This window comes from Balaenoptera ricei, chromosome 13 (genome assembly GCF_028023285.1).
Source record: "Balaenoptera ricei isolate mBalRic1 chromosome 13, mBalRic1.hap2, whole genome shotgun sequence".
Taxonomy (NCBI): domain Eukaryota; kingdom Metazoa; phylum Chordata; class Mammalia; order Artiodactyla; family Balaenopteridae; genus Balaenoptera; species Balaenoptera ricei.
In genome coordinates, this window is record NC_082651.1 from 44050969 (window position 1) to 44075529 (window position 24561).

Sequence of the window (24561 nt, forward strand, 5' to 3'; positions counted from 1 at the left end):
ACTTTCAAATCTGACAGCTTTTAACAAGAATAATAACCTACGTTGGAAATTGGTCTAGTTACAGGGTCTTAAGTAACAATTATTTTTATTCCCTTTACTCTGATTTTCTAAAGAGCAAAACTAGATCCCATATCAGACAAATAATGATTTATCAAGTGGAAAAAAGCCCTCCACTACTGTTGTTTTTCACTTTACTACTTGGGAGATTAGAATAATGAATTTTTGTTTCTGGATAATTTTTTTTCAACACTGAATTTCAGAGGGGAAAAAAAAGTTGAAAACAACTGTCCCTCCATAGTCACTTTTTTAATGTATCTCAGAGTCATATGCTCTCTAGGGCCCACTGTCCCCTCATTTGGCTTAGGGGAGCTGAGAAAAAAGTAAGACGTGCCTGCAACTGAATACAACATGGGTGGTCCTGAAATTCACCCAGAGATCTTCCCACTGAGCACTCCCCAGCAGCCGGGCAGGAAGGGCCTTCCCTGGATGGTCAATACCCTCTCAATAGAGCACCTACATGCCACCCTATGGATGTGCCATACCCTTGGACAGTGTGCAAGAAATGACACTGCATCCTAGAACCCACCCTCTAGGGCTTACAGTTCAGTTAGAAAGACAAATAAATGAAAGAGTAAAAGATATGAGTAACACTACATGAAAGCAATGGAAGGCTATCATGATTTTAACTATTGGATGAAAATTGAAGATGACAAAGGATCGAAGGAAGAAGTTATGTGCTCTTGGCTCCACCTCAAGTCAAGTCTGTTGGCTCTACATTTCCCTTGCCTCCAACCCCTGTTCCCTCCTAGGACCCATAGGTCAGACGCAGGGTAGCTTGGGTCACGTTCTCCCACCGCTTCCAGACCCATGGTGTGGTCTCTGGTCAGCCTCCCATCCACTGGGGCCCTCCCCACTCTCTGAGATGGAAGTACAGAGGAGAGTCCTCCACCCGCTCTCGGAGACTTCCACTTTCATTCCAGCCCTGGCTCAGCACTCACAAGACTCAGAGGGAACTAGAAGTGTCGCTCACCAAAAAGACGTTGGAGCCCCTTCCTGGGCCACATCATGGATCAGTGTCTTGCTATTTCCCTAAGTAAGTGCTGAACCTGGTGTCCTCCTAGGGCACTGCCGATTCCCTGAAGTTATATCTTACTAAGAGCCTCTTGAAAGTTGACCTTGACAATGAATCATGAGGTAATACTTGGATTCCAGTCCCAAGTGACCTGATCACCACACCCTCTTGGTGATGATCTATGCCAGTGGTTTTCAACTAGGAGAGATGTCTCTCCCCAGACATCCAGTAACTTCTGGAGGTATTTTTGGTTGTCACAACTGATGGTGGTAGGGGAGTGCTACTGTCATCTAGTGGATAGAGGCTGAGGATGCTGCTAATATCTTATAATGCACAGGATAGCCTCCATCACTGAGAACTAAGCAGCCCAAAATATCTGTGGTGTCCAGACTGAGAAACCCAGACCTACTCCTGACTAGCCCAGGCTGGAAAAACCACAGGTCATGATTCCCTGTCATGACTCCCAGCTCCACACATTTTTTAATAGATTTGAGCTTCTTTGGTTATTCTTAAGTCAGTTCCTACAGTCACACCTGGACACAGGGTGCTGGAGAAGGGACCAGAGGTCCCATGGCTGAGTCAATGACTCTCTTCCCTCAGAGGGCTCAGCCTGTGATCTGAACTCTCATCAACGTGACACTCACAAAAAGTATTCTGGCTGCAGTCCAATCTCTTGGGGTGACAAACTTGTAAATGGCATGGATAATGACAAGGGCCCCTCCGTATTTCATTATGTAAGTATGATTTTTTTCATAAAAAATACTAAATAATATCATCTGCTTGTACTCAATCATTCATTCAGTCAACAAATATTTGTTGTGTGCCCACTAGGACCCAGCACCACGCTCTATGCTAGATGAATGGTAATTGTCCAAGTCTACTAACCTAGACCACAGCCAGACTTTTTGATCAGGTGAGATGGAGGGCTGGGAGCTTATTAAATTGCAGATGCTTGGGTCTGCCTTCAGAGATTCTGATTTTACAAGTCAGGGTGATGCCCAGGAATCTGCATTTTTAGTGAGCACTTGTGGTGACTTCTAACACAGGCTAATTATGGGACCATGTTTTAAGAAACGTTGGTAGAAATCATGAAATCTACCCAACCTTATCCCAGGTCTGAGATTATGCAGGCCTGCACTCTAATGTGGTAACGTCCTCTATCCCTGAAAAAAATCATTTAACCATTTAATCAATTAATCATTTAACCATTAATTGTCTCAAGCTTCCATTTTTAAACAGAATGAGAATAAGACTTGTTCAAACATGGATGGTGAGAGGGTAGAATGACCCCACGTAAATAGAAGCAAGACACTTTCAAAAGGAACAGAACCATAGAAGTTTTACTTCTAAAAACAAATTTTTTATGACATATAATAGAATGAGCATTAGCCAAGTACATTGATATCAACAGTAGTTAGGAGAAAAACCTCTGATTATGTAATATCTCTCATTCTCTGAACCGACCTGCAATGATTCCCAGCTTGGTTAGGGACCACTAATCCTCCCTGGTTACCAAGATAAATGGCTTCTCTGATTACTCTCAATTTGCTTTCAAATTCTTTCTCAGACCTATATCATTCACACTCAGATATGTGACTTTGCAGTGGACCCCTTGCTTTAGTAGCTCATTAACCACTGTTAGAAGCCCAAGTTTAAACCTGTTCCAAGCAAAACTTTTCCAAGCCATTAGAAACACCTTAATACTTATCTATGTCTATTATCAAGGAAGTTATCTCACTATACAAGCATAAGGGCAAAACACAGGGAATCATTTCCAGCCCAACTGCTCTATTCTAAATTACTGGGGTCAATTTAATAGTAGAAGGAACCCATATAAAGAAACTCGTGATAACAATTATAGAACAGATTAAAATCAATGTATCACATGAATGGACCTAGAGATTATCGTACTAAGTGAAGTAAGCCACAGAAAAAGATAAATATCATATGATATTGCTTATATGTGGTATCTTAAAAAAAATGATACAAATGAACTTATTTACAAAACAGAAATAGACTCACAGACATGAATACAAACTTATGGTTACCAAAGAGGAAAGGGTAGGGAAGAAATAAATTAGGAGTTTCAGATTAAAATATGCACACTACTATATATAAAATAGATAACCAACAAGGACCTACTGTATAACACAGGGAACTATACTCAATATCTTGTCATAACCTATAATGGAAGATGATGTGAAAAAAGAATATATATGTTTATATACATGTACAATTGAATCACTTTGCTGTACACCTGAAACCAACACAACAGTGTAAATCAACTATATTTCAATAAAAATTTTTTTTAAAAATCAATGTATCACCATCATCATTAATGAGAAGAGGTATGAATTAAAGGCCAGAATATCTCAGAAAACACACCAGAGTCCCCTAAGGTAATTAATCTAAAATGTATTCTGTCCCTTTAATTAAACGTGTCTTTGTTATACCTTCAAAGGTCTCTATATTCCTGTCTTGTCCACACTATTTACTTTTTGCTACAAGTAACACCACCTTAGCCCCGAGTCCACAGAGAAGGTCTGGGGACCCAGTGGGCTCACAAAACAGAACACCTTGCGTTCCTTTACAGATCAAGCATTTCCAAAGATTCCTACCAAAATCCACTCAAAATACGGATGAGTGTCCAAACAGGAGGGAAATTATCCTTCCATGATAAACAGAGAAAAACTCACCATGTTTTGTGAGATCTGTAGCCTTAGTCCATCCCAAGTACCCCAGATCCCACACACCAAGGAGCTCCATTCCCACCACCTCCAAACAAAAAACCCCTCCCCAGCACTTGGGAACTCTGAGCCAACATATCAGTTTGAATGCAAATTTTACCCCAAACCCAACTCTGCCGACAGATTCATTTTTAAGTAGACTATGCTCCCTGCAGACCAACATGCAAATGGTGGGAACTCAAGTATGAGAACAACAAAGGCAGCAAAAAGACGTTGACCATACCTATTTTCCCAGCCTCCCCTCGCAGGTTGAAATCCCAGTTTCTTGGCAACTTCAGGGACATTTTGCTTCTGGTTTGGGTGAGTAGCTGCTGAAGCAGGGAGTCTGCCTCAATTCACGCCCTTCTTGGCTTTTTGATCTTCTTGCCTCACAAGCTTGTGTGTGTGTGTTTTCCCCTTTACGATTGCTTCACAAGCAATCTTGGGTTTGAGGTTGATCTGCCAGCATGTCTTCTCCTTTCTCAGATGAAAGGTCCATCCATCTGTCACCGGGGATGGCACCCAAACCTGCCCACGGTCCCTCGGGAGGCTGGTACCTCGTAAAGTGTGCACCCTGCTTTTCCTGCTTTCAGTATTACCAGAAATATCCCAGTTGACACTTCACTCTGCGTCATGGGAAGCAAAGCTCCTGTTCGAAAGAATCTCAGGCCTCACTGAGGCAAGGTCGTGATAAACAACGGCTGCCTCTTGGCTTTTTTTTTTTTTTTTTTTTTTAACTGTCTGCTTCCTTGCATTTGAGGAAGTGGGTGGTTGTTCAGTGTAGATGAGACATTATAATCTCCTTCTTGAGAAAATGGTTTTTGGAAATGCTTATATAAGTAGAGTGAGTGCTCTTGGGTTATAAGCCTAGAGGTTTGATTAAAAGAAAAAGAAAATAAAATTCTAAGACTCTGGCCATCTACCTCTAAGGCTCCCTTCTCATCGAACAGAGTGGGCTTACAAAAACGGTCAGTAAGACAAAGACCATAGCACAGGGAGATCAGCTCGGTGGTTTGTGACCACCTAGAGGGGTGGGATAGGGAGGGTGGGAGGGAGGGAGGCGCAAGAGGGAAGAGATATGGGAATATATGTATATGTATAACTGATGCACTTTGTTATAAAGCAGAAGCTAACACACCATTGTAAAGCAATTATACTCCAATAAAGATGTTAAAAAAAAAAAAGACAAAGAACATTCCCCCAAAATCACCTTCGTTTAGGTCACCTTCTTTTAGTCACCTTCTTCCTGCTATAAGGCCCACATAGTTAGTTCTCCACCTACTCAGGACAAAGGTTCCAAGAGATCTCAGCCTGATGTCAGGAGGGTTCTGATGTATTTAGCTAATAAGTGAGCTTTAGCTGGGTAGACCCACTTAAGTGTTATAATGGTTCTTTGACCTTGTGTACAGGGTGTGGGTTTGGGAATCAGACTGATATGGGTTCACAACTCAGTTCCTCCACTTCCTAGCTCTGCAGCTTTTAACAAGCAACTGAATCTCTCTGGGCCTTAGTATCCTTAGCAGTAAAATGGGTTGATAATAACCATGACTGCACAGAGTGGTGAAGGCATCTAGTACAGAGCTGGACGCATAGTGGTTACACCACAAACATCAATTCAACCCTTATTCCATTTAGTTCAGTTCCGTGACAGGCTTTCATATGTTCAGCTGGGCCAGACTAACCTAGTGATTAAGTATTTGGTCCCAGAGCCAGACTGCCTGTGTTCAAATCCTGGCCCAACCACTTTCTTGCTGTGTGAATTTGGATAAGTTTCTTGACTCCTCTGTGCTTCAATATTCTCATCTAGAAATGAGGCAAATAATAGGACCTACTTCAGAGGGCTATTATGAGGCTTATTAAAGATAGTAGATAATAAAGACTAATAAGGCTATAAGGTAATGGGACTAATAAGATAGTAGGTAAGCGTGCTCACAAGAGTCACTACTGGCCAGAATATGAGCTACACATCCTTGGTCCATTCATTCTTCAGCCCTCCTGGATGACTCTGCTACACTTTCTTCTTTGCCTGCACGTGCTCACTCTGTTGATGACCTGGCTTCCTGTTCCATTGAGAAAGTTGATGCAACTGGAGGAGAGCGTCTGCAAGCTCCCATCGCTGTAGCGCCCTCACTTCCACACTCAATCTTCTCCCAGTTCCGAAGGATAAACTGTGTTTATCACTGTGTCATCACTCCTCCATCTTTACTGCTTCATCAGTTTCTTCTCTCTCTTGGATCATTCCCACCAGCATTCACACGTATTCTTTTTTTATACTATAGTTTAAAAAATCTCTCTCTATGTCATTTCCCCCTTTGGCTACAGCCCCATTTCTCTCCTTCATTTCTGAGCCAAGTTTTCATAAGAATCGTCTATGCTTGCAAACACTTGTCCTACTATTCTCTCCTGAATCTTTTCGGTTGATGTTTTTGCTCCCATGACTCCACTGAATATATTCTGATCAAGGACGTGGACCACATCCCTGTCACTGAACCCACTGGTCAATTCCACATGTCATCTCACTTTGACACATTTGATTACTTTCTCCAACCCCAAGCCCTCTCTCTACTTGTCTCCCAGGGCTCCTCACGGGTGTGGTTGTCTGCCTGCCATTCTGCTCCATCTCCATTTCCTTGCTGATTCCGTCTCATCTCCCTGACCTCTTACCATTGAAGGAAACCAGGATTCACTCACTGGACTACTTTTCCATCTAGACCCACACCTTGGTGAGCTCATCTGTCTCAAGGCTTTAAATGCCATGCATCTTTTGATCCCTCCAATGTAGATTTTCAGCCCAGACTGCCCCTTGAACCCCAAATCATACACATCTCTGCTTACATAACAAATAATCACCTCAAACTAAACTGTCCAAAACTTATATCCGGGGGACCAGGCTGAAGGAGCAGGGGTGACCTGAGGCATATTCTTCTCATTGTGAATGAAAGGAGTGTAAGAGGGAAGAACGACGTATGCATATTTAAAGCCTCTGCTCTTAGCATATCTGCTCATATTCCAGTGACCAATACACATCACGTGACCAAGTCCGAAGTCAGTGAAACAGGAAGTACACACAACCCGGGGGTGGGGGGAAAAAGGAGTAAAGTTTTGCTGATCAATACTCCAATCCATCACGCCAACACGGCTCAGCTACCCTCCAAGCACCCCAGGGGTGCTGGATTCCTCTGAACTTGACTCAGTCAGTTGGACACTTCGGAGCGCCCGCTCGGCATTATGCCTGCCTGACCCAAACAGCACTTCTCTTTCTTATCCTGACTTGGGGTGGAGGCAGGGGTGCATAGCCATCCTGGGTCCCAGCCCAACAACATCTCCACAGGGAACTTGACATCATGCAAAGGTTCAATCCTGGGACCTTAAACTCAAGAAGTCTGAAAATATCTTGAAGGTAGCATTTAGAAACATGGAGAGAACTTTCCTTACTCTTCAGGGTAGGTTCCTGTAAGTCTTGGGAAAATCTCGTGACTGATGGGGAAGTTGTTCATGAATACTTGGAAAGGCAGCCAGAAGAAAAGCACCCCCGGAAAGACCCAGCACAGCTGCCTTCCCTCCGAAAAGCCTGCCCTGGAGCAGTCAGCTGCTTGGGAAGGGGTGACGGGCAGCGTCTCTGCAGCGCTGCTCCCCAGTTCCTGACCTTCAGAAAATGAAGAACTAGATGTCTCGTCTGGTTCCAAAGTTTGAATCAGCATCTGCCATAGCAAAAGGAAAAGCAAACGTTCATTCATCTATTTGCTTACTGAATGCTAACCATTAATTAAGGACTTAATTTTTTTACTGGACATTGGTGGAATGTTCATGAACAAGCTGACTTTGTTTCTGCCCCCATTCAACTTACAGTCTGTTGAGAGAGAATAGTTAAGTCAACAATTAAATACTATATGAGAAGGGTATGTTGGGGGCAGTTTGGGGAGTATGGGACTTTATCTTGGAGGGACCTAACTGGGACTTGGGGTTGTGAGGGAAGGCTTTCTGAAGGAAGTGTCTTTTATATTAAGGCTTCATGAATGAGTTAGGGAAGCAAAAGTGTTGCAGAAGTTTTCCATATGAAACAAACAGCATGCAATAGGCACAGAGGTAAGAAAGAACTCATCAGACTTCCCTGGTGGTGCAGTGGTTGAGAATCCGCCTGCCAATGCAGGGGACACGGGTTCGAGCCCTGGTCTGGGAAGATCCCACATGCCGCGGAGCGACTAGGCCCGTGAGCCACAACTGCTGAGCCTGCGCGTCTGGAGCCTGTGCTCCGCAACAAGAGAGGCCGCGATAGTGAGAGGCCCGCGCACCGCGATGAAGAGTGGCCCCCACTTGCCACAACTAGAGAAAGCCCTCGCACAGAAACGAAGACCCAACACAGCCATAAATAAATAAATAAATAAATAAATAAATAAATAAATAAAAAATAAAGAACTCATCAGGTTGCTCCTGAAAATGATGAAAGAGGAGGGATGGGGGAGAGACGAAGCTGGAGAGGGAGAACAGGGCTGGATTGTGGTGGATCCCTGGGAAGAGTTTTGACTTTACACTGGAGGAAACAGAAGCTTCTGGGGAGTTTTTATTAGGGTAAGGATGCGGAGGTTGTGGCAGGAATCCAGGTGAGAGTGAGAGCGGGGGAGACGTCAATGGCAGTGTTCAGGGAAAGAAGGGAAAACAAGGCAAAAGCCATCCAGGTGGTAGGATTGATGGCCCCGGGGAGTTTCTATGGGAGAAAAAAGATGCCCACGGTCCTGGCCCCAGTCCCTGCAGAGATGGAGGCTCCAATCACAGAGATGGGGAGTGGACAGAAAGAGTGAGGGTTACTAATGAGGAGGGAGAGTCAAGGTACCTCAAGGAGAAGATGGTGGGCTCTGTCAGTCCAGGGGAGGTTGCATTTAGAGAGCTACGGGATACTCAGTGCAGATGTCCTGCAGCTGTGGGAGCCCAGAGCTCACGTCCATTCGTTCCCTCATTCACTCCATAAACATTTATCCAGGACTGTGCTGGATGGATGCTGAGTAAACAGGATGATTAAGAACCTGGCCTAATCCTCAAATGACTCAGAAGAGAGAAGTGTAAACATAACGGCAGTGCCATTGGAGACAAAAAAAAAAAAAATAGTGTACGCACGGGGTAGGGTGGAACAGGAAATGTGAGCTCTGCTTGGGTGGCCAGGGAAGGCTTCCCAGGAAAGGTGACCCAGGAGAGGGTAGGCAGGCAGGAAGCATGGTGAGGGAGAAGGAGGAAGGTGTTCCAGGCTGATGAAACAGCAGAGAGCTGCTACAACACCAAACCCACTTAGGAAAGAACTAGGAATGGTATATGGCTACGGGGTAAGGCTGGAGGAGGGGGAGACAGACAGATGGGCCGAGGGGGCAGGGCTGCTGGGCCAGGGCCTCAGGCACTGGCTGAGGGCTAGGACTCCACTCTGAGGTGACAGTCATTGGAGGACTTCGTATACATTCCTTGTATTGTTATTTTTACCATTATAGAAGTCTATGCAAGTTTTAAATATGTATAAAGAAAATAAAAATCACCGTTACCATTTAAGATGTAATGAAAAATTTTCTCATTCTCGGCCTCCTCTCTGGATGTAGTGTATGTATATATGTTATTTTAACTTTATTAAGAAATAATTGACAAATATAATTGTATATATTGAAAGTGTACAACATGATGATTTGATATCCGTATACAATGCAGATGTGTGATTACCAAGATTAAGATTATTTACACACACATTACCTCATATAGTTAACATCGTTACTATTTGTGTGTGTGTGTGTGGTCACAATGCTTACGATCTACTCTCAGCAACTTTCCTAATACCATATTATTAGCTACAGTCACCATGCTGTACGTTAGATATCGCATATCTGTATATATTGTTTTAATTCAAAAATTACCATGCATGTTGTTTTATAAACTGCTATCATGCCTTGACAAAAAAAATGAATAGTTATCTATCCTTAAGCATTTTCCTAAAACATCATTATTAAAGGCCTCATAGTTTTTAATTATATAATGAGAGCCAAATTTATTCAACAAATCCCTGTACCACTGAGCATTTGAGAGATGCACAAAGTTTTATAATCATCTTATAGTTAAATATCTGGGGAAATCCATTCTCACACTTTCCCCCTCACCCCCAGGTGAATTCTTAGAGGTGGAAATACTGTGAAAAAGGATATGAAAATGTTAAGACTTGACGTGTGCTTCCAAACTGTCTTACAGAAGGTTCTACCAGTTTATGTTCACATCAGTGATATATGAGGGGTCCAGTTCCCTCATGCCCTCGCTAAAAGTTGGCATTGTTTTTTTTTAAATCATTGCCAGTTATTCAAACAATTTTTTAATTAATAGTGAAACTCAAGTTACTTTTTAATGTGCTTACTGGCCATTTGTAGGGGTCAGATATGTCTAGGTATCTATGTGTCTGAGTGACCTTGCAAAAGGAGGGTTATCTTATACCTTTATTTGTGACTTTCATCCCACTCGCTCTAGGATCTCCTTCAGAAACGCTGGTTAGCTGCCTGCTAGTTCTTCATTTGTAGCCTCTTTGTCTTTCATTTTGTCACCTCTGTTACTGTCCTCTGCATTTCGAGACAGTTTCTCATGTTTGCCCTTCATCTCACTGGTTTTGTTTTTTTAATGGCTTTATTAAGGTATAATTTATGTACCACACAATTCACTCATCTAAAGGGTAAAATTCAATGATTTTTTTACTATATTCATAGAGTTGTGCAACCGTCAACACAATTTTACAACATTATTGTCATCCCCCAAAGAAACCCCTTACCCTTTAGCAGCCCCTTCCCATTTCCCCCACCAACCCCAGGCAACCACTAATCTACTTTCTGTCTCTATATATTTGCCCATTCTGGACATTTCATATAAATGGAATCATATGATATGTGGTCTTTTCTGACTTGCTTCTTTCACATAGCGTAATGTTTTGAAGTTCATCCATTTTGTAGCATATATCAGAACTTTATTTCTTTTTATGGCCAAACCATATTCCATTGTATGTATGTAGCACATTTTGTTTATCTATTCATCAGATGATGGACACTTGGCTTATTTCCACTTTTTGGGTATTATGAATAATGCTGCTGTGAACATTCATGTTCAAGTTTTTGTGTAGACATATGCTTTTGTTTCTCTTGGGTTTGTACCTAGCAGTGGAATTTCTGGATCATATGGTGACTCATGTTTAAACTCTTGAGGAACCACCAGAATGTTTTTCAAAGTGGCTGCACCACTTTATATTCTCACCAGCGATACAGGAGGGGTCCATTTTTTCCCCACATTATCCCCAAAACTTGTTATCATCTCTCTTTTCTATTTGAGCCATCCTAGTGAGTATGGACTGGTATCTCATTGTGGTTTTGATTTGCATTTCCCTGATGGCCAGTGATGTTGAGTGTCTTTCCATGTGCTTATTGGCTGGTTTGGTCTTCCAAAGCATAAGTTCTGCTTCTTGAAACGTCCACAGATGTAGCCACAGGGAACGTGCATTTCTATGAGGCCACATTCAGCTAAAACTTAAGCCTTCAGTTTTGGCTTTAACTCTACTGTTTTGTTTTGGTTCCTTTAAAACCTTCTTTAAGGGGAAGCTGATACACATTGTGCTGAATATCATTCCAAACTTCTGGCAGTATTTTTCCTATGTAATTCTGAAGTACCACTTTCCCCTACCCACTGCCTGGCAAATTTTTAAGTGATGCTGGGTATGAAAACATAGTCGCATCTTACCGGTAGTGATCGGGTCTGCTGGAGAGAGTCCTTTGCCGCTGGATCTCTCCCTCTCTTTCTCCATCGCATGCTCCAAGTTGTGGCTGCCGCCATCATCTGCATCATCATGCCTAGTGTAGCTGTTATTTTCTGCAGGGATTTATAGCAGTGCCTGGGAGGGGATGGAAGGATGATACCCTAGCTCCCTCACTGAGGAGCGTCAAAGAAATGTACAGCAGAGAAGGGGAGTTCAGTTTTCTGGATTCTCCACAGTTTGTGTCTCTGATTGAAGAACAGACTCGAGGAGAGACACGCTGTGGGTACCCACCTTTGTCAGGAAGTCTCTGCCCATGACACGATGTCGGGGAGGTTTCTCTGAGCCCAGGTCCTTGTGCGATAGGACAGTGTCCTGTTGATCAGCAAAAGCTTCTCCTATGAGGACAGAGAGGAGCTTTGTTGCTAGTGCTGGCCCAGTGGTTTTGTTGTTGTTGTTCTTAATAGAAGTAATTGTGCATTGCAGTGGACGGGGGTGGATAGAAACAAAGAGAAATCTTGAGCATCTTGGTGTCGGAGTTGAAACAAAAGAGGCTTTAATTTCACTGTCTGACAACAGCAAAACCGTGGGCTCTAGAGAGGTGTCTGAGGGTTGGCCTCCCTCCCACCTGTCTCCCACAGCCCCTGAAGAGTTGCTTGGTGAAAGGTTAAGGCGCTGCCCTTGGTGGTAGGTCCCTGAATCTAATGTCTTTCTCTCTCAGTAGTGAGTGTGGAGTGGCAGAGGAAAGGGGAGCAATGGGAGGCACCTGCCATAAGCAGGCAATAGAGGTCTTTGTCCGTAGAGAATTGAAAAAATATAACAAAACTAAAAGCCCTCGGCTTTCCTTTATTATTATCACCACACAGGGTAATTCTAAATAATGTCTGTGCTAAAACTGCTGCTCCCCTTAGCTGGACCCTTCCACCCCCCACCTTGGTAGGCCCGACAACCCCTGCGGGTTATGATCTCACCTTGTCCATGTGAGAGCATCTCCTTGTTGTGAAACCTGCCCAGGGCTCGTGTATTTTGCTTGACTACACTGCCCACCTGCAAATATCAGCACCATCCCCCATCCTTCCCAATCCTTCCCACTCCAGCTCCCTGAGGATCTGAACCCCTGTTCCAGCCCCTACCTTACTTTCCCCAGCGGTAGTCTATAACAACCCCCCTCATCTCATGAGCTTTCCAGGAAGCCTGGAATTTGAACCAGGTGAATTGGATCAGAAAATCTGCCGGACTCCATTCTAAAAAAAGCCTTGAATGACTGCATCTTAATGACTTTATCCTGACAATTCAGGTAGAGCACCTACATTTAAAGAAAAAAAACAAAAAACACACTTTGTTCTTTAAGCAGTTTTAAGTTTACAGAAAAACTGAATGAGAAGTAGAGAGTTCCCACATACCACCACCCCACCCTCCAGCGCCCACACAGTTCCTCCTTTCCCCGTCTACTAGTGTTACTGAGTGCAAGCTCGTATGGCTCACTGCACAACAGGCCAAGAAATTGAGGGACGAGCTAGTGGGGCAAGGAATAGTGATTTTATTTGGAAAGCCAGCAGACCGAGAAGATGGTGGACTCATGTCCCAAAGAACCATCTTACTTGAGCTAGAGTTCTGGCTTCTTTTATACTGAAAGTGGAGGGGGTGTGGCTGGTTGTTGCAGATGTCTTGGTGCTGGAATCCTTTGTCCTTGCCTGTGTCCGTGTAGGTCTGGTCACCATGATCCTGTAAAACTCCAACAAGACAATTTTTATTTTCTGTTCTGCAACTTTTTATCTCTACATAAATGGAAAAGAGTTACACAATGAAAGGTCAGAGCCTTGAGAATGGGTTATCATGTATTATTTCAGGGTATAGGCAACATTCTTTTACCAAAGGTGCAGAGCCAGCATGACAAAGCACAGGCAACAGAGCGCAAGGATTAGAGCTAAAGGAACAGATCCAATGTGGAGTCAGGTTTGTTCTTCTCTGTTACATTAGCATCTTGCATTAGGGTGGTACTTTTGATAGAATTGATGAGCCAATATTGATACATTTTTATTAACTAAAGTCCATAGTTCGCATTAGGATTCACTCTTTGTGTTGTGCATTCTACAGGTTTGATAAATGTTTGATGACATGTATCCATCATCATGGTATTATACAGAATGGTTTTACTGCCCTAAAGGTCCCCTGTGCAGAGCACCCACTTTTGTGACACCCTCCCGTCTTGTTCACGCAGAATATTTTTTGTTTGTTTGTTTTTTGTTTGTTTGTTTTTAACAGAGTATTTTTTTTCATTGCCATGATTTTCGAATCAAGAGATTCCTAAAGGAATCTGAGTTTCTGAAACAGCCAGCGATTCAGCCAGCATGTCCACAAGATCACGGTCAGCAGAATCTCGGCAGAGGCTGACCCTCTTCAGACAGGTCAGCTGTGCCAAGACCCTTCTCCTCCAGAGAGGCAGGGCCAGGTGCCATTTATAGTCACACTTGGACTGTTGCTTTCCTTAGAATAGATTTGAGAAGAAAAGTATGACACTTTGTACTCATGTCTCATTCAAAAGTGAGGAGAATAAAGGTAGTCTGGGAAGGTCAAGACGTTTGGGAGAAAACACATTTCTTTGTGGACACGAGTGAGCTAGTTTCATGTGCTTATATTCCCTGCCTGGCTCCTTTTGGCGCTGGAATGTGGGCCCCATATTGGGGGTGCAGTCGACCAGCAACTGTACTTTTAGTTACTACTCAACTGTGCAGGGTTAAAGGCCGCACCTTCAGGGATATGACTGATTTCACAGAATGTGTGTCCTGAAGTGTGCCATTTAGAGACATCAAGAGAAAGACCTTTTTCATATGGATTTTAATAGTCTACGTCTTTAAGAGAGTTGTATTTAAAAGGCACAAGTTCAGTGTTTTACTCCCTTTCCCTTGGCTATATGAGTAAAACAGGAAAAAAAAAAATCCCAACTGGCAGAGGAAGAGACTCTACCCTCTGAACAATCTGTATGGTTCAAGGGATGTGGTACCGGCATCTTGGCTCAGAGCCTTGTTCCTCCAGGCCTGAGCCATGAGGTGGACATGCCCTGCTCGTTACTGATCTCACCTCTGCTAAGGCTCTAATGTTGATTCTGATGGCTGGTCACAGTTTGATAGTCTATTAACTTATAGGTTTTCCAACTATCACATAGCCAAAAAAAAAATTATATATACACTATGCTATATATAATTTTTATATATAGTATAGTATATAAAACTATATATATACTATAATATATAGTATACTATAATATAGTATATTAGTATATATAGTATATAGTATATATATGATATATTATGATATATTATTATACTATTATAATAGTATATAGTATATATAATGATATATATTATATATCTATATATACTATACTATACAGTATCTATGATATATACCATAATATAATATATATTAATATAATATATATTATTGCAGCTAAGGCACCAACCCTCAGAACAGGAGGTCAGAGCAACTTGGAGGCTAACGTGGTCAAGCAGGCCATGTGAGCAAGGGATGGAGGGCTAGCTTCTCCCACCCCTCACTCATCCACTCTCAGGGGGCCAGGGGTCTCCCCATGTCAGAGGAGCCTGGGCCTCGTGATTGCCCCCCAGGGAGTCCCTCTGCGCCAGCATTTCTCAAGCACTCAGCTCACACCAGAGCCCAAAGATGGGTGGAAATGGTCAGGGTGCCAAGATTCAGTGCCTTTATTTCCCGTTGTCCTCGGAACCCAGTGCAAGGTAAGGATTCACTGATCCCTAGAGGGAGCCCTAGGGCAAGAAGGCAGCCCTCCTTGCCCTTCCTCCTCCTTGACCTTGACGGTGTTCTGATTGGTCATTCTCCTTTTCATACCTGCTCTAGGTTTTTATCTGCCCCTTCTTACCCTGTCCAACTATTACAAACTGCCATGAGAAGTTTCTCAATGAATGTAGTCCATTCCAATCATTTTTTGAAAAATGTCCCGTCCAGGCTCGGGGGTAGCCCACTGGCTTCCTGTTTCACAGCTGGCCCCACAGTAGGTCTACAGGCTTGGACAGACTGCCCAAGGAGCCCAGAGAGGGTAAGCCCACCACAATGCCCCTCAGTGGACTGACAACCCCTCTTCCCTCGCTTTGGCTCCAATGAGCCTTCTTTGCTATTAACCAGCGACCACAGTGCTGGCACCTAGGTGGCCGCCTGCCAGCTCTCTGAAACCCAGATTTGTGCTCCTGGCCTTGAACACAAGCCCACTGCCCTGTGTAGGCCAACCAAGCCACGTGCAGAGAGAGACAGAACTCACGCGCACATGCCCAGATTCTCCGGAGACTCTGCCGAGCCTGGCTTCCCCTTTCAAGCTTTCCGTATTTCCCCCCATGGTTTAAGAATTAGAAAACCCTCCGTTTCTCGTCTAATAACCATCCTGCTTTAGGTGATGGGTTATCATGGCAGATTTGACCCACTTTCCCTTTCTGGGCTTCCTCTACCTTTTGTCCCTTCTTTCCTGGGTGGAGCCCTGTGGCTTGCACCCATCCTGCCTGGGATCTTACAGGGCAGGCTGAGTCGGGTGCTACCGGTGGTCTCGGCAGGGCTGTTCAACTTTGCATCTAGGGTCTCCTCCGTTCCCCACATGGGTATATAAACTTATTCACTGTGAGTCCGGTTCAAGACTGGGCTGGGTGTAGGGAGAGGGGGGAGGGGCAGAAAAGGGTAGGGGGAGCGGGAGGTGCAAACCATCGGGTGTAAGACAGGCTCAAGGCTGTATTGCACAACATGGGGAATAGAGCCAATATTTTGTAATTAACTGTAAATGGAAAGTAACCTTTAAAACTTGTATTTAAAAATTTAAATTAAAAAAGACTGTGCCAGGTGTGTCTGCCCTCTTGATAGGCCACTCTCGATACCTATTCTTCCAAAAAAATGTCTGCATTAACCCTTTACTGCCTGTCACTGGCCTTACTCCACTGCACAGAGATTCCATCAAGAGATTCTGGTGACTCGGACCTTAGGAAGCCCAGTTCTCTTTCCCCAGAGGCCCGACAGTATATTCATACAGTAACTGCTCCATCCTGGGGAAGAATCTTTGGTCCCATTCTTCCCCTAGTCTTTCACGATCATGAGGAGAAGCCAAAGGATGGAAGGCGGCAGCCTCATGGCTCAGTTCCACCAGGTGAGGATTCCACCTCGCATGGCTGCCAGACCACCAACCCTCCTTAGGGTTCGTGACCTGCCCTCTCAGGGATTTTAGTGGCCCACAGACATCATGGTCACCCTGATTACTGCTCTCCCCTGACCCGCTAGCACCCTTGGGGTGGGGGAGACATCTTCCACCCTGGAGGACCCCGTCGAGCCCTTCTGCACGCCTAGTTGAGCAGCATTTACCCGCTATCAGCACTCTCTACCAGACAAAGCACTGGCGCCATCACTTGTGGAGGTTGGGACCACGGGCAGGAAGGTCAGCCGCTACTGAGGGTCTCCCTTTTCTGGGCTATGAGTGCTGGGTTATGCTCTATGGGAGGTCCACTTCTGGAAACAAAACAAACAAACAAAACACTTGGAATGAAAAACCCCAACGAGCCTTTGGGTACAGCAACCACTAGAGTGAGCCCACAGAACCCAGAGGCCTGTGGGATCCCTGCTCATACCCAGCACAGTGAGGGAACAGCCACCAAGGACCAGGAGGGCCAACTAGGAATCTCTCAAAGAAATGCACTGCTGGTCAGCTAAGTGAGCAGGCCTCAATCCCCAGGGGTCTGGCCACAACTAGCAGATGAATTTCCCAGGCTCCCTACTCCCGAATAGGGGGCTTCACATTTGCCCACCTCTCCCAAATGGATGGCCACACACTGTTGGATGATAAATGACCTCCTTTATTGTGTGCTGGGAATCTCTGACTATAGGAACTCCATTTATGACCACTGCCTCCCAGTGGGCCCAGCATCATGGAATCTGCCGGCTATTCCACCCTTCTCACCATCTGTAGCCATGGGGCTAAGTGAGCACGGAAATGGCCAGCTCAAGAGCCAAACGCAGCCACTGTCACACTTACCCCGTAAGGAGAGAGAGCAAAGAGGAGGTGGTGTCCCTCTGCTGCAGTACAGGCCCTCATGCATCCAGCTGAACCCAGGCCAAGTTCACTCCCCCCAGTTTGGAGAGTGGGGAAATGACGCACCTCTTCATCACCTGCCCGAGGGCATCCACACCTAGTGGCACTGGCTCCTGTTTGCCCGGAATCCTTGGCTCAGGGCTTCATGAAGCTGTCCTTGAGGGCTCATAAGCCCATCAGGACTGTGGAAAGGTCAGGGGGGTCAGGAGCCTGAGCTGGAGTGAGAAGCTCGATGGGGAGCAGGGGCCCTAGAGCCAGACTCCCGGGTTTGAATCCTCCTTGCTCAGCTGTCTATCTGTGTGACTGTGACCATGTCAATGAACCTCTCCTAGCTTTACTTCTCCCGTATGCAAAATGAAGGTAATTATACTTATCTCATAGAGCTGATGAGACCATCAGATGAGATCATACATCAAAAACACTCAAGATAGTGCCTGCCATGTAGTTCTTAATAAAGGTTAGAGAAGAATTTAATTTCCACTGGTGAAATTATGTGACCTAAAGAGTCCGTAAAGCTCCATTTCATGTGATGTAATAAGAAAGTAAGCTGATAGTTAACAAAACAACATGTGCGGTGTCGGCTGTAACTTGGGGAACAGGAGGGACCTGCCTTGTTTAAACGGCCTATGAGACTGCAAAGCCAACTTGGGCCAGTTGGGGAGGGGTGTGGACAAGAGTGAGGAAGGGGGCTGTCTGTCCACATAACAGTGCAGGGCTGAGATGCTGAGGGTGGTGACTAATTCTGGACCACAAACCAGTAGTGTAGTTTCAAGAGCCCTCCTTGCCCACCCAGCAGCCCAGCACGAGGGAAAACAATGACACACCCAATTTTATCAGCTTGAACACGTTAGAGGAAGGAAGTGGTGCTGTGGGGAGGGGTAGAGTTCTAATCCTGACACGGAGACGAGAGAAAGGGATTCAAGTTGCAGAAAGGTAAACGTGTAGTCTCCTGTGTACCTGGAGTTTTGCCACCGAGAGGAAATCTAATCCAACAATCCGGGAACTGTACTGTTAAGCCCATCTTGGACTGCTCCGTCAGCCAGCTTCTAGTCTCCTGAGATCACGAGATGCTCAGCAGGGCGCTGCCAGAACAGGAAGTGACAAGGGCAGCTGATTTCATCAGTGATATGAAACCCACGGTTCCCGTTGAGTAATTACACACAAAACAGACAGACCCCGCTGGGGGAAGGGAAGAGTTAATGCGAGCGGGTAACTTCACTTTAACTCCACACATCGACAAAGAGAACACATTGACTTTCAGTCAAACTCATTTTCTCCTCCTGTTTTTCATCACAAACTTGGATGACTCATCCCATTTTACAGATAAGAAAACTGAGGCATGGACTGGAGAGGTAACTTGTTTAAGGGTCAGGTCAGAGATCTATATTTTGTCCATGAGTTGTTGCAAACCTTAATAGTCCAAAAACATACAATATAATCCTTAAAGTATAAAATTCAAAATAAAGCAAGGAATTCATTTCTTTTTTTTTCAATTTTAATTTTATTTATTTTTTAAATTTTTTATTGAAATATAGTTGATTAACAAAGTTGTGTTAGTTTCAGGTGTACAGCAAAGTGATTCAGTTATGTATATATATATATATATATATATTACATTCTCTTCCCTTATAGGTTATTATAAGATTTTGAGTATAGTTCCCTATGCTCTACAGTAGGTCCTTGTTGGTTATTTTATATATAGGAATTCATTTCTGCCTGTTAGTTCTGATGGTAAAAAGAGGAGTTTGGTAAAAAGTCTAAGTTTTGGCCAGTTCTATAAAAGGAGTCGACACACTTTCTATGTTATTTCAAAAAAAGCTTTGTTTATGAAATTAAGTAGCCAGCGCAAATTAAAGCTTGGACACATTTTGAAACATCACTCTTTTGGAGAGTTGGTAAGAAAGTTGTCACCAAGGAGTTTCATGTGTGGTTCCAGACACATGGGCAGGAAAAAAGAATGAAGACTTTAACCCACAATAAGACCTTGGAGCCTGGGGATGTCTTAAATGTTTCTGCATTCGGTCTGAGAGCACAGCTGGATTTCTCTAAAAGCTTATTTCAGGTTTGAAAGATAATATTGCTCAGAGAGGAGCCTAGTAGGATCACCTTCAAATATTCCAGAACATCTGGTGTGGAGCAGGGGTAACCTACACATTTTAGAGTCACATAGATTTCACCCACCTCTGCTAAAGGACGTTTGAATCTGGGAGGTGGGGAAATCCTGAAAGCAGACTGTGGTCCTTGAACTTGCCCTTTTAGATGATCCCAATAACAAGGTGATTATGGCCACATATTGAGAGGAATTTGATCTCTGCCCATAGCACAGCTTCCAGAGCAAGTGTAAGAGCTATTTTTTACTTAAACAAACAAACAAAAAAAAAACCCTGAAATGTCTCCACGTCTGCCACCTCTGTTCTGTCCCCAGTTCATTCCTCTGCTCCCACAAAAGTTTGAACCACACTTTACCGTGGAAGTTCATTAGAGTGGCATCTCACAAGCCACCTCCTGCCAAGGGACAGCATTTCTGTCTGACTCCTGCAATTTTAACCATGGGACCTTTCCTGTCTAGGTGTGTGATTTCTAGAAATGGGCCTTGATCACTCAGCTGATAGCGCACAGGAAGCCTCTCAGGGTTTTCACCAAAACCATCACTTTGGTCTTTGAATAACATGTAAAATTTCCTTCTCAAAATAAGCATGGGCTTTAGATCAGTGGGCATAACAGGCAACTGGACAACCCTGGACTGTCCGACGTCGCTCATGCTGAGTTAATTAGCCGGGTGTCAAGGGGTGCTCAGTAGGCCTGGACTCATGAGGGTCTGGGTGCCAGTCTCTGCTCTGTGTCACTGTGATGTCTGAAGCCCAGGCTTATCATCTACAAGGACCAGATGATCATAGCTACTGTGGGCTATTCTTGTGAGGATTAGGTTTCATGTATGTAAAATACCAGGACATGGCAAGTATTGTTAAATAGTAATGATAATAATGCTAACTTTCCCCAAAACAATGTCTGACAAGGATGTGGAAAGCTGAACAATGGCCATCCCAAAGATGTCCGCCTCCTAATCCCCAGAATCTGAGAATGTGTAGAAGGACTTTGCAGGTGTGATTAACAGAAGGATCTTAAGATGGGAACACGATCCTGAACTATCCAGGTGGGCCCAGTGTAATCATAAGGGGCCTTTTAACAAGGAGGCAGGGGGAGATTATGTGAATATGGAAGCAGAGGTCGGAATGAGGTGAGAAACGGGCCATGGACCAAGGAATGCAGATGACCTCTAGAAGCTGGTAAAGGTAAGGAGAGAAGTCCTCCCTAAGAGCCCTCAGAGCGAACTAGCCCTGCTGACACCTTGACTTTAGCCCATTAGGACCAGTTTGGGGGTTCTGACCTCCAGTATTATCAGAGAATGAATCTGGGTTGCTTTAAGCCACTGGGTTTCTGGTAATTTGTTGTAATAGCAGGCAAAAACTCATACAAAGATTCTAAAACTGATTTTCTTGGGTGGTTCATAGGCTGGCTCTGGGGCCAAATTCCAACAAAACAGTCTTTCCCGTTTTTTCAGAGCAAGGTTTGACATATTCATGACATACCTATTTCAGTGTGTAGAGTGGGAAGAACAGAGGCCTTAAAGCAGACCCTGGAGCAGTTATTCTCAGAATATCCTATGATTTTGAATTATTAGAGTTCATGCTAAAATGAACATTCTGATTCAGGAGGTTTGTTGTGAGGCCTGAGACACTGCATTCCTAACACGTTTCAGATGATGTAACACTGCTGGTCCCCAGATCACACTTTGAGTAGCCAGGTTCTAGAGGACCAATTCGAAAGGAACACACATTTTTTAAAATTGAAATGTAGTTGATTTACAATATTGTGTTAGTTTCAAGTGTACAACAGTAAAGTGATTCAGTTATATATATATATTTTTCATATTTTTTTGCATGATAGGTTATTACAAGATGTTGAATATACAGTTCCCTGTGCTATACAGTATTTCCTTGTTGCTTACCTATCTTATACATAGTAATTTGTACCTGTTAATCCCATACTCTTAATTTATCCCTCCCCTGCCCTTTCCTCTTTGATAACCATAAATTTCTTTTCTATGTCTGTGAGTCTACTCCTGTTTTGTACATAGATTCATTTGTATTATATTTAGATTCCACATATAGGTGACATCATATAACATTTGTCTTTCTCTGTCTGACTTACTTCACTAAGTATAATATCTGTAGGTCCATCCATGTTGCTGCAAATGGCAATATTTCATTCTTTTTTAGGGCTGAGTAAGATCACATTACATATATATATATATATATATATATATATATATATATATATATATATATATATATATGATATGTATATCACATCTTCTAAAGCCAATTGTCTGTTGATGGGCACTTGGGTTGCTTCCATGTCTCAGCTATTATAAATAGTGCTCTGTGAACATTGGGGTGCGTGTATCTTTTCAAATTAGAGTTTTTTTCTTTTCCAGATATATACCCAGGAGTGGAATTGCTGGGTCATATGGTAGTTCTATTTTTAGTTTTTTAAGGAACCTCCATACTGCTTTCCATAGTGGCTACACAAATTTACATTTCTACCAACAGTGTGGGAGGGTGAGGGAACACATTTGCTTGGCACACAAAAGTCTCCATTAATGGACCTGCCCTTAACCACTTTGCCAACTCTGTCCAGTACTCTGTAAAACTTGACAAGGCCCACTGAGCGCCCAGGGCTGGTCATGAATCATTCAATTCCACTCCTACCAAGTATATTATACATATAAACTCAGTTGGATCTGTCCCCAAGTGAGTATGTCCCAAGGTAATACAAGCTGTACTTACTATTCTAATTATAGGATGAAGTTGATTACCTAAACTAATGAAATATGAGTTTCTGCAAAGAAGAAAGCATAACTCTTTCTATGAAAATTAAGTTACTAGCTTTGGAGAGAGAGAGTAAATGCATAGCACTATAAAATATGTCAAATCACATGTGGGTAAATGCAAGGGAGGATCATAAAAATGTCTACACTTAGAATGCTTTAAAATATGCCTTTAAATTTTCACTCCCATTTTAAAGAAAACAAAACTTTCCTGCCAGTACATTACAGATAAGACTTAGACAAGCAAAGCTATAGGGATATGCATCTAATTTTTCTTTTTTTTAACATCTTTATTGGAGTATAATTGCTTTACAATGTTGTGTTAGTTTCGTCTGTATAACAAAGTGAATCAGCTATATGTATACATATATCCCCATATCCCATCCTACTTGCGTCTCCCTCCCACCCTCCCTATTATATCCCTCTAGGTGGTCACAAAGCACCGAACTGATTTCCCTGTGCTATGTGGCTGCTACCCACTAGCTAGTTATTTTACATTTGGTAGTGTATATATGTCCATACCACTCTCTCACTTTGTCCCAGCTTACCCTTCCCCCTCCCCGTGTCCTCACGTCTCCTCTCTACATTTGCGTCTTTATTCCTGTCTTGCCCCTAGGTTCTTCAGAACCACTTTTTTTTCTTTTAGATTCAATATATAGGTGTTAGCATATGGTATTTGTTTTTCTCTTTTTGACTTACTTCACTCTGTATGACAGATTCTAGGTCCATCGACCTCACTACAAATAACTCAATTTCATTTCTTTTTATGGCTGAGTAATATTCCATTGTATATATGTGCCACATCTTCTTTATCCATTCATCTGTTGATGGACACTTAGGTTGCTTCCATGTCCTGGCTATTGTAAATACTGCTGCAGTGAACATTGTGGTACATGACTCTTTTTGAATTATGGTTTTCTCAGGGTGTATGCCCAGGAGTGGGATTGCTGGGGCATATGGTAGTTCTATTTTTAGTTTTTTAAGGAACCTCCATACTGTTCTCCATAGTGGCTGTATCAATTTACATTCCCACCAACAGTGCAAGAGAGTTCCCTTTTCTCCACACCCTCTCCAGCATTTATTGTTTGTAGATTTTTTGATGATGGCCGTTCTGACTGGTGTGAGGTGAAACCTCAATGTAGTTCTGATTTGCATTTCTCTAATGATTAGTGATGTTAAGCATCCTTTCATGTGTTTGTTGGCAATCTGTATATCTTCTTTGGAGAAATGTCTATTTAGGTCTCCTGCTTATTTTTGGATTGGGTTTTTGTTTTTTTGATATTGAGCTGCATGAGCTGCTTGTATATTTTGGAGATTAATCCTTTGTCAGTTGCTTCATTTGCAAATATTTTCTCCCATTCTGAGGGTTGTCTTTCACCTTGTTTATGGTTTCCTTTGCAAAAGCTTTGAAGTTTCACTAGGTCCCATTTGCTTATTTTTGTTTTTATTTCCATTTCTCTAGGAGGTGGGTCAAAAAGGAACTTGCTGTGATTTATGTCATAGAATGTTCTGCCTATGTTTTCCTCTAAGAGTTTTATAGTGTCTGGCCTTACATTTAGGTCTTTAATCCAATTTGAATTTATTTTTGTGCATGGTGTTAGGAATTGTTCTAATTTCATGCTTTTACATTTAGCTGTCCAGTTTTCCCAGCACCACTTATTGAAGAGGCTGTCTTTTCTCCATTGTATATTCTTGCCTCCTTTATCAAAGATAAGGTGACCATATGTGCGTGGGTTTACCTCTGGGTTTTCTATCCTATTCCATTGATCTATATTTCTGTTTTTGTGCCAGTACCATACTGTCATGATTATGGTAGCTCTGTAGTATAGTCTGAAGTCAGGGAGCCTGCTTCCTCCAGCTCCGTTTTTCTTTCACAAGATTTCTTTGGCTCGTTGGGGTCTTTTGTGTTTCCATACAAATTGTGAAATGGTTTGTTCTAGTTCTGTGAAAAATGCCATTGGCAATTTGATAGGGATTGCATTGAATCTGTAGATTGCTTTGGGTAGTATGGTCATTTTCACAATGTTG

The 24561-nt window shown here is 43.2% G+C and overlaps 1 long non-coding RNA gene across 2 annotated transcripts; it reads right to left on the reverse strand.

The window, feature by feature from the left end:
* Positions 1 to 3137: 3137 nt before the first annotated feature.
* On the reverse strand, positions 3138 to 17975 carry LOC132377118 (uncharacterized). Of its 2 annotated transcripts, XR_009506535.1 has the most exons (6): positions 17586 to 17975; positions 16919 to 17062; positions 11843 to 11946; positions 11536 to 11686; positions 10252 to 10476; positions 3138 to 7499 (listed from the first exon to the last, which is right to left on the reverse strand). It is a non-coding gene; the product is annotated as an uncharacterized LOC132377118 (long non-coding RNA). The 2 variants fall into 2 exon arrangements; XR_009506534.1 differs by lacking the exon at positions 10252 to 10476.
* Positions 17976 to 24561: the final 6586 nt, after the last annotated feature.